We start from the raw sequence: 11,759 nt of genomic DNA, 5'->3' as shown, positions 1-11,759 counted from the left end.
AGTGTAGTTGAGGGCAAACGCAAAGAAGTGCTGTGTGCCCATTGTCCATCATTTTTTCTGAGGATTTTGCACACCTAAAATTAAGGAACAGTGGCTACGTTTACATGTAACCAAATAATCCGTTAATAGTCAGATTGACTGCTTATTGGACTGAAATGTAAACACCTTAATGAATCCGATTGAGCTTGATCATAATTAAATTTTGATCGTATTGGAAGGGGTGGTTTATTTCTTTTCTAAGCCAATCAAGAGGGCATGTAAACACTTGATAGGACTGAAAACCAAAAATGCGCATCTGCAATGACGTAGAAGTGGCGTAATGACGTATGATAGACGGAATGAGCCGTTCTTCCTGTTGAATAAAGTGTCATAAATTAGTGTCCTGTCATTCTAAAATTCTCTTTTCACTTATCATCTGTGAAATGGAGCAGGACAACGTCGCACCAGTCATTATCCACATACAACTGGTTTTGGCCCGCGTGGAGGGGCATTTTTACTCTGTGATAAGCAGCACAGCACAATGCTTATTGTCATATGCTCATTGTCTCCAAATTAGGACCAGAAATGGATAAATATTTAATCTACTGTTTAAAATAATTAAAGAATTGATGTTGTGCATAATAACTGATGTTATTATGCACAAACAGCTGGAAACGGCTGTATATTTGTGCAGTGCGCAAGTCAAAAAAAAAAATCAATTCCAATTAGAAGCTTGTGACATATAAATGCGCACATCAGTTAATCACTACAGCATTCATATAAACACTACATTCAGATTTATTGATCGGAATTAATTCAGATTGAAGCAAAAAGTGTGTAAACATAATCAGGTTGTCAGTGTAAGAGTTATGTTTAGTTTGTCTATGTTTTAGTTTTTCTTGTTTGACCTGCCTGTTTAATTTTCATGGCCTTCATGTTTCCATGGTTTTCATCGAAGTTGAACACCTGTTGCTGGTTTTTGGTTGGTTTGGTTTTGTATACATTGAGCTTGTTTTCAGTTAGTCTTTGTTCTGTCTTTATTGTTATAATGGTCGTTCTGTTTTTTTTTTGTTTTTGTTTTTGTTTTGAATGACAAGTATTCTAGAGTGTTTTGTTAGTATTGAATTTGAAAATAAAATAAAGGCATCTGCAGTTTGATCCATCTTTATTTTCTTCTAAACGTCAACAAACTGTGACAGTTGGCTAATTGAGGCCACCAGAATAACGGGTGAACTGACATTTGACAATGTGCTTTTCAAATGAATTTTCATTTTTAGGTGAAACATTCCTTATATATATATTTATCCAAATAACCTAGAGCAGGGGTGTCCAATCCTGTTCCTGGAGGGCCAGTATCCTGCAGAGTTCAGCTCCAACACCTATTAAACACACCTGATTTAGCTAATCAAGGTCTTATAGACATACTAGGCTGAATCCCAAATGGCACACTTCTATGCACTTTCGGTCTTGTGGACTTACAATGGTTGTCTCGTGCGCATGTCCGTTAAGTCCACGAGACCGTAGGGTGTCCCCATGGACTGTAAAATATTTGGTGTCCCAAATATCATTTTAGGTTTCAGAAGGGTGTTCGCGAGTGCCCCCTTTGTGGCCGCTATGCACCCTCGATGTGCACTTCAGCTGAACCCACAAGTCTGCAAGCTACTCGAAGACTTTACCCGGTAGTCAAAGTGTCATTACGTCACGAAAGTGCGGACTCAGAGGAAGACCATGACGGCTTAAGGCTGATTTATACTTCTGCGTACGCCGTAGCAACTGCAACAAAAACTGCAAAATAAAAGCAAAACAACTGCAAAACAAAAGCAAACTGCAACAAAAGTCATTACTTATTTGCTGCTTCTCTGCCGTTTCTGTTTGTAAGCTTCTCTGACAACGTAGGCCCTGTCCCAAATGGCGCACTTCATATGGACTTTCGGTCTCGTGGACTTAAATTGCGCGTGCTCGCCGAGTCTACAAGTCCGTAGGCCGTCCCATTCAGCATTTTAACGCTCTGAAGAGTGTAAAGACCAGCGACTCCTACCTGTGCGACTCCACCGGCGCAATGACACCGACAAGGCACTTGAGTATTGCTCTTTTCTTTTTTATTCTTTCTTTCCTCTTCCACTCCTATACAGTGTGTTCTTGTCTGTCTGTCTTTTGACTTGTTTTAGATATGTGCTTCCAAATTCCCTCTATTACTAACACTCGTAAATCGCGTGCTACACGTTGGAGGCAGCGCAACCATAACAACCTGCGTTCTTTACCCATGTCACCTAGTACATTATTTTCTATTTCGATTGGGCTCTGGAATTGTCAGTCTGCTGTAAACAAAGCTGACTTCATCACAGCTATTGCTACTTATTCAGATCTCCATCTCATGGCTCTGACTGAGACATGGATCAAACCAGAGGACACTGCCACACCAGCAGCCCTCTCCTCCAATTTCACTTTCTCTCACACCCCACGCCAGATTGGGAGGGGTGGTGGTACTGGTTTGCTTATGTCCAATGAATGGAAGTTCAATCCTTTACCATCTCTCTCTGACAATGGCTCATTTGAATCACATGCAATTACCATCACCTACCCTACTAAAATCCATGTTGTAGTTGTTTATCGTCCCCCAGGTCAGCTAGGTAACTTCTTGGAGGAGTTGGATGTGTTACTCTCATCCTTCCCTGAGGATGGTACTCCTCTGCTAGTACTTGGTGATTTCAACATCCATCTAGACAACCTCAGGCTGCTGACTTCCATACTCTGCTTGCCTCATTTGATCTCAAGCAAGTGGCTACCTCAGCTACCCACAAATCAGGTAACCAATTGGACCTCATCTACACACGCTGTGGCTCCACCGACAATACACTGGTTACTCCACTACACACCTCAGACCACTTTCTCATTACTTTCACACTCAACCTGACCCCTAACTCAACACACACTCCACCACATGTTACTTTTCGGCGAAACCTATGCTCCCTCTCACCATCCCACCTATCCTCTTTGGTCTCATCCACACTTCCTCCCCCTAACCAATTCTCATCATTGGACACTAACACTGCTACTGACACTCTTTGCACCACTCTAACATCTTGCTTAGATGACTTCTGCCCCCTTTTAACCAGATCAGCCCGCTCCACCCCCTCTGCCCCCTGGCTCTCTGATGTTCTCCGTGAGCATCGGTCTAAACTCAGGGCTGCAGAGAGGAAGTGGCGCAAATCTAAAGATCCTACTGACCTTAGCTTATATCAGTCACTCCTTTCTTCTTTCTCTACTAATGTCTCCAATGCTAAAACCTCTTACTATCACACTAAAATTAACAACTCAAATGATTCCCGCACACTTTTCAAAACCTTCTCTTCTCTTCTTTGCCCTCCTCCTCTCCCTCCCACATCAGCTCTTATAGTTGATGACTTTGCCACTTTCTTCACACATAAAATAACAACCATCAGTGGCCAATTGACCGCACCACACCACACACTGATAATAACATCTTAATAGAAAACACAAAAACTCTCCCCTCCTTCTCCATGCTATCTGAGGCAGATGTTTCCAAACTCATCCTTTCCAATCACCCCACTACCTGTCCGCTATCCCCACTCATCTTCTTCAGGCCATCTCCTCCTCAATTCTACCTGCACTCACTCACATAATCAATTCTTCCCTTCACACTGGAACATTTCCCACAGCTTTTAAGCAGGCTAGGATTACCTCACTGCTTAAGAAACCCACTCCGAATCAAGCACTTTTAAAAAACTACAGACCAGTATCCTTCTTCCTTTCATTGCTAAGACCCTTGAGAGAGTTGTATTCAACCAACTGTCTACTTATCTCACACAGAACAACCTCCTTGACAAACACCCGTCTGGTTTCAAGAGTGGCCACTCAACTGAGACTGCCCTGCTCTCAGTCACTGAAGCACTGAGACTGGCACGAGCATCTTCAAAATCATCGGTACTCATCTTGCTGGATCTGTCTGCTGCTTTTGACATGGTTAATCATCAGATCCTCCTGTCAACACTCATATCGAAGGGCATCTCGGGAACCGCACTCCAGTGGTTCGAGTCTTACCTCTCAGGTAGGTCCTTCAGGGTATCTTGGAGAGGTGAGGTGTCCAAGTCACATCATCTTGCTAATGGGGTACCTCAGGACTCTGTGCTTGGACCACTTCTCTTCTCCATCTACACGTCATCACTAGGATCTGTCATTCAGGATCATGGTTTCTCCTATCACTGTTATGCTGATGACACACAACTCTACCTCTCATTCCACCCAGATAATCCGACGGTTGCTGGTCGCATTGCAGCCTGCCTGACAGCCATTTCTGCCTGGACGAAGGACCACCATCTTCAACTCAACCTTGCAAAAACGGAACTGCTTGTGGTCGGTGTCAACCCAACACTTCATCACAACCTTTCAGTTCAACTTGGGTCGTCAACCATTACTCCTTCCAGGACAGCCAGGAACCTTGGAGTGGTGATGGATGATTGTTTAAGCTTCACAGATAATGTTGCGACAACGGCCCGGTCCTGCAGATTTGCCTTGTACAACATCAGGAAGATTAGACCCTTCCCAGACTGGACTACTGTAATGCTCTCTTGGCTGGCCTTCCAGAATGCACTATCAAGCCTCTACAACTGATCCAGAATGCTGCAGCAAGACTGGTCTTCAACGAACCAAAGAGAGCGCACGTCACTCCTCTCTTCGTCAGTCTGCACTGGCTGCCAGTAGCTGCTCGCATTCAATTCAACGCTTTGATGTTTGCCTACAGAACGACCGCTGGCTCTGCACCGCTATACCTTAACTCACTACTTCAGACTTACGCGCCCTCCAGAAACTTGCGTTCTGCAAGTGAACAGCGCCTTGTGGTGCCATCACATAGGGGCACAAATTCACTCTCACGGACCTTCTCCGGGTCTGTTCCTGGTTGGTGGAATGACCTACCACGCTATATCTGAGCAACTGAGTCTTTAGCCATTTTCAAAAAAATGCTAAAGACGTATCTTTTTCGTCAGCACTTGACCCAGTAATAGTAGCACTTACCTTGATTTCTATTCTTCTTCTATCTATTTGTGTATGTATTTTATATTAAAAAAAAAAAATTCCTTGCTACGAGCACTTTACTAACATAACTGTGACTTCACACAGCACTTACATACTGTTGTTCTCATGTTGATTTGATTGATTCTACTACTCTCATTTGTAAGTCGCTTTGGATAAAAGCGTCTGCTAAATGATTAAATGTAGATGTAAATGTAAAGTGTGCTCAGCAGCGCCCCCTTTGTACCCTTGAAGCGGTCTTCCGCGAAACCCGCATAGATGCAGGCTCCGCGCACTTTAACTACCCAGGAATCCTTGCGAAATGCCAATCAGACAACGGATGGGAGGAGATTTCGCTCAAGAGCAATTGATGACATGGCTGAGAAGAAAATATTTAAGTGTAGGTATCATTACGGTTTTTATGACCTAGGTGTACATCTTACCAGTTGTTACCTACAGTTTATACAAACATTATGGTCATCGACCAGTGGTTGATATCTCAAACATAATAATAGCGCGTTGAATAATATGATCGCATTATGATTCATTAAATAAATAGAACCGAATGTCAGGGCTTTACTGAGTCATATGTAAACCTAGTATTTATATTTAAACCTGTAAATTCATCTGAAACTCATGCACATGTTTATTATTTGTTAAAATTGTAATCTTAGTTCAAATGGAACATTATGTATTACTACAACTGTATACATTATTTAAATAAGCATGTATATATTGTCTAATGCCCAGGTGGCATAAGCAAAAGCAGGCTGTGTAGTTGACATGGAGATAATATTTTGCAAAAGAAAAGAAACCTGTTCTCGGTGCTAAATATTAATTGACAAGTTACAACGTTTAGCTACAAAGTCAATAACTTTTATTTCCTTACCCTTTCCTCCGTGCATAACATCAGCATTTGTATGCACGAAAAATAATCTTGTCTTCTACTACGACGTCGGAGTGTAAAAATATGATTTCTCTGCATGGCAAGCCATCTCGCAAACACAATGGGCAGCAACAACAATAGGCAGGGTCGCCAAACCTGCAGCTCCTGTCAAAAAACAACCAGACCGTTATTTCCGGCGTGACGATCGAGTCTGTCACAAAAATACCTCTCAATGCGCCCTCGTGGACTCACGCCAAGGGCCCTATAGGTCTGCACTACATGACGTCACCAAAGTGTGGACTCTGAGGACGTCCACAAGTCCGGAGTGTGCCATTTGGGACAGGGCCGTACATGACGAGCTGCTTCTTCTTCAGCTTTTGTTTTGATACTAAACATGACCATGGACACTGCCTCCTAGTGGTCTGCATGGACATCGATGCGGACAACGACGCATAAGTATAAATGAAAACAGATGCATAGCCTACGGTGCAGAGGCTCTGGCGTAGGTCCAACACACAAGTATAAATCAGCCTTACGGGTGCCATTTGGGACCGGGCCCTAGATACTTCCAGGCAGGTGTGTTGAGGGCAAGATGGAGCTAAACTCAGGTGGCACTGAGACAGTGGCCCTCCAGGACTGAGTTTGGACACCCCTGACTTAGAGCAATATTACATTAAAAGGCTTCAGCCTTGTACTATTGAGTACTTTTGAAGACTGTAATTTTTGTCTTCATTTTCCATTATAATTTCAGAATGTCACAAAGGATATATACAGGTGCTGGTCATATAATTAGAATATCGTGAAAAAGTTCATTTTTTTTATTATAAATTATTTTTAAAAAATGAAACTTTCATTTATACTAGATTCCCTACATGTAAAGTAAAACATTTCAAAAGTTTTTTTTTTTTTTTTTTTTTTTTTTTTTTTAAATTTGTTGATTAGAGCGTACAGCTAATGAAAGTCCAAAATCCAGTATCTCAAAATATTAGAATATTTACATTTGAGTTTCATTAAATGACCATCCCTATAGTATAAATTCTGGGTATCTCTTTGTAGCACAGTTAAGTTCGTATTGGGGGAAGGAAGAGGACAGGGTCGACGAACAACTGCTAACTGAGACTTTATTGACTTTCAAAAAGGTTCAACAGAAAGACTGTGCAGCGCACAACAACGAAAATAAACAATCCACAAAGGGCTTCACTCCAGGTTCGATATACACCATCCACAAAGGGCTTCACTCCAGGTTCGGTATACACCATCCACAAAGGGCTTCACTCCAGGTAACTCAACACGGCTCAGTCAGCAGTACCCCTCTCTCTCACAGTCCTGCTTCTCACGGCGTTTTATCCTGTCTCCGCGCCAATCACTGGAATGAGAATCAGGTGTTCGTGATTTGTATTCAACCCACTCACTTACCAAGCGTCTCCCGCTATTCTCTCCGGTTGCAGACCTCGCTGAACCACGCCCCCCTCGCCACACTCTTGTTCTTTGAAACCACACTAATGGGGAAGACTGCTGACGTGGCAATGGTCCAGGAGACAATCATTGACACCCTCCACAAAGAGAGTAAGTCACAGAAGGTCATTACTGAATGTGGTGGCTGTTTACAGAGTGATGTATCAAAGCATATTAAATGCAAAGTTGACTAGAAGGAAGAAATTGGGTAGGCAAAGGTGCACAAGCAACAGGGATGACCACAAGCTTGAGAATACTGTCAAGTAAAGCCGATTCAGACACTTGGGAGAGCTTCACAATGAGTCAAATGAAGCCGGAGTCAGCGCATCAAGAGTCACCACACTCAGACATCTTCAGGAAAAGGACTACCAAGCCACTTCTGAAACAGAAACAACGTCAGAAGCATCTTACCTGGGCTAAGGAGAAAAAGAACTGGACAGTGAACAGTGGTTGAAAGTCCTCTTTTCAGATAAAAGTAAATTTTGCATTTCATGTTGAAATCATGGTCCCAGAGTCTGAAGGAAGACTGGAGAGGCACAGAATCCAAGCTGCTTGAAGTCTAGTGGGAAGTTTCTGAAGTTAGTAATGATTTGGGGGGCCGTGACATCTGCTGGTGTTGGTCCATTGTGTTTTATCAAGTGCAAAGTCAATGCAGCCATCTTCCAGGAGATTATGGAGCACTTTATGCTTCCCTCTGCTGACAAGCTTTATGGAGATGCTGATTTCCTTTTCCAGCAGGACTTAGCACCTGCCCACAGTGCAAAAACCACTTCCAAGTGGTTTGCTGACCATGATATTACTGTGTTTTATTGGCCAGCCAACATGCCTGACCCCTGAATCTATGGGATATTTTCAAGAGAAAGATGAGAAACAGTCGATCCAACAATATACAGATGATCTGAAGGCTCAATAGTGCCTCAGCAGTACCACAGGCTGATCACTTCCATGCCACACTTCACTGACGCTGTAATTTGTGCTAGGAGCAAGTCATTTGCTGTAATATGTGCTGCCGACCAAGTATTGAGTGTACAAATGAACATACTTTAAAGAACTTGAACTTTTCTGTTTTGAAAATCCATTTTTTGATTGATCTTAGGAAATATTCTAATATTTTGAGATACTGGACTTTGGACTTTCATGAGCTGTATGCTCTAATCATCAAAATAAAAAAAAAAAAAAAAAAACTTTTGAAATGTTTTACTTTACAAGTAGGGAATCTAGAATATATGAATGTTTCATTTTTAAAAATAATTTACAATAAAAAAATTAACTTGTTCACGATATTCTAATTATATGACCAGCACCTGTATATGTGGTAATATAAGTTTTAATGCTTTCCTAAAGCCTGACTGGCATATTACATGTAGACTGTATGGGCAAACCTCATTTCACCAAATACACATGTTCCTGGATCAACATCTTTGTTGATCCTGGAACAAAATTCCAATCAGATTTGAGGGACAGGTTTACACTTTATGTCAAGTTTAGGCTTACAACCAGGGTTATGTGCTTCTACATCAGTGTTATTCACCTATCATTTCCCTCTGATTTAATGGACAGCCTAAGTTACGGGTAGGGTTAGGTTTAAGATTAAACTTTCAGATAGGAATGTTGTTCCAGGATCAACAAAACAAGTGTTACTTGACAAAATCACAGCGACCAATTAACTTAATAATTATTGTATTATTTTTTATTATTATTATTTGCTTTTAGCATTGTTTTCCGCTAAAACTAGTTCTGTTCTGAAACACTGTGTTAAACAGCAAATAACAGTATGTTTACTTGTATGTATGCTTCTGACTCACCTTTTGGTTGCAGTTTAGGTTGATGGATTCATTTTGCCATGTTCTTTGTTTTCTTTGTTCATAATTCATTGGATTGTGAAAATCTCTGTAGGTGTCATGACATGAAAACCGACACAGATTCATTTATGCATTAAGCCAATGCCTATTAATTATGCATTTCCATCTGTTATGACCTCAGTGATTCGTCAGTAAACAATAAAATCGTTATTGTGTTATTATATGGAGCCCAACCTTTTCCAAACATCAGACATAAGATCTGATGTTTGAGACATTTACAGACACTAAGCCATCTGTATATAAAACATAAATGACTGGGGATTCAGACAGTACTAATTTATCATTAATTTATTTTTTCGCAAATATTGCACTTTTTAAAAATGTGTCCATTAATTTGCTTCAGATCTATTCCTATCAGCAGGGAAAAGCAATGATAAATTCTAAGGATAAAATGGGTGATTACAGAGATTGATGATTATATTTGCAAAGCCATCATTAAAAAAAAAAATAATAATAATGTATAGGCTGAAACAATAAATGATCAGACTTCTGGTTTCAGGCTTTCTGCTCCTGTTCAGATTATTTGCTAAAACAGTTGTTATTGTGTCCCCACCCCCACTTCAAAGCTTATATTTGATAATGCAAATTAAATGTCATGCTGAATAAAATGACCAAGGATCAAAATTGTGGATAAGTATGCCCTATGACTCTTAAAGGGTTAGTTCAGCCAAAAATGAAAATTCTGTCATTAATTACTCACCCTCATGTCGTTCCACACCCATAAGACCTTTATTCATCTTCGGAACACAAATTAAGATATTTTTGATAAAATCCGATGTCTCAGTGAGGCCTGCATTGACAGCAAGATAATTATCACTTTCAATGCCCAGAAAGCTACTAAAGAGATATTTAAAACAGTTCATGTGACTACAGTGGTTCAACCTTAATGTTATGAAGCAACGAGAATACTTTTTGTGCAACAAAATAACAACTTTATTCAACAATATCTAGTGATGGGTGATTTCAAAATACTGCTTCATGAAGCTTTGAAGCTTTACAAATTTTTTGTTTTGAATCAGTGGTTTGGAGCATGTATCAAACTGCCAGTGGTCCTGGCTCCGGGTGATGACTCCCTCCAACCTCTTCTTTGGTTCGGGCTCGTCCATAGCAGCAGGCTGGTCTCCATGGTCTGCGGTGGGCACAGGAAACTCCATCGTGCTGGTCGCGGTCAGTGGTGAATGGCTGGTCTCTGGCAGAGAGCTACAGCAGAAATGTGTCCAATTTGAGCATAATCATATATAAGCTAATAAGGGTAAATTAACATACTATGGTAGACTGGAGGGAGCGTGAGCGTTTTCTACATAGTGTGATTTGGGTTTCCACAGAGTTGTACCTTCACCGGTTGTAGAGATCTTTGATGGAATCACATCCTCATGTTCTGATATCAAAGACATGCAAATTTCAACTTGTATGAAGTTCTTCATCTGCTGGTCAAACAGGAACAAACTCAATTGTGTTTGCAATGGAAGCTATATATTTTTATATATTTTATAGTATTCACATGATTTTATATCATATTATTCATTGGTTTGTTAAATACACACAGTATTGCTGTTTTATTATGTTAAATACAATATCTCTTCAGTTAAAACCAAAATCTCATTCTGTCCACTCAAGTGGACATCTGAAAATTTCTTAAATAAATAAGTTCAAATCTTATTTTTCATGCTCTAACACCAATAAAAAAATCCTGACTGACGTTGTCATAATTCATGTATGAAAGGTTTAACCTAATGAATGTAGGAGGATATCATAGCATTTGTGTTCCTGTCTTCAGACATGACACGCATATTTAATTGAAAATATTGTCTACCTCGCTTCAATTGGAAATCCTTAAACATATGTATTTGTATATTTAAATATTTTAATTACATCTTTTTATTTTATTTATTTCTTTTGTCCCGTGGGAATCACAGGAACTACTTCTTTGCTGGTTTGAGTCCTCACAGGTAGATCCTTAAGGGTATCTTGGAGGAGAACCTTCTGTCACATGAACCAGTCAATGGTGTATGTCAAGGTTTGGTATTTGGCCCCTTTGTCTTCTTAATAAACACAACATCTTGGAGGAGAACCTTCCGTCACTTGAACTAACCAATTTTGTGCCTCAAGGTTCAATATTTGGCCCCGTTGTCTTCTTCATATACACATCTCATCCAGGGAAATGGATTTTCCTACCACTACTATACTGACAACTTATAGTTCTACTGTACTTCTTGCTGTCATTTTTTAGTTGTGACTGAAGTGATGATGAGTAATGACCCACTGACCTTTTCAAAGAATAAAATATTTCTTTGTTCCGATACATTATGTGAATAAATGCAATAGTTTCTGCTGCTGCTGCTTATGTATGATGCACCCTTCAAGACAGAATGAATTACAATGGTAAAATACATCTTCATAGTGAATGCCTTTAGAAATTACTGTTCAACTGAAATGACAATGAATGAGATGAGTCAGTGGTGGAACAATTGAAAAAAAAAGAAAAAGAAAAAAAACTACAATTCATTGCTAATATTAGGGGAAAAAACAGTCTAACAGATGACTTT

This window comes from Megalobrama amblycephala, linkage group LG2 (assembly GCF_018812025.1).
Source record: "Megalobrama amblycephala isolate DHTTF-2021 linkage group LG2, ASM1881202v1, whole genome shotgun sequence".
In the NCBI taxonomy this organism is placed as follows: domain Eukaryota; kingdom Metazoa; phylum Chordata; class Actinopteri; order Cypriniformes; family Xenocyprididae; genus Megalobrama; species Megalobrama amblycephala.
This window is presented reverse-complemented; position numbering follows the sequence as displayed.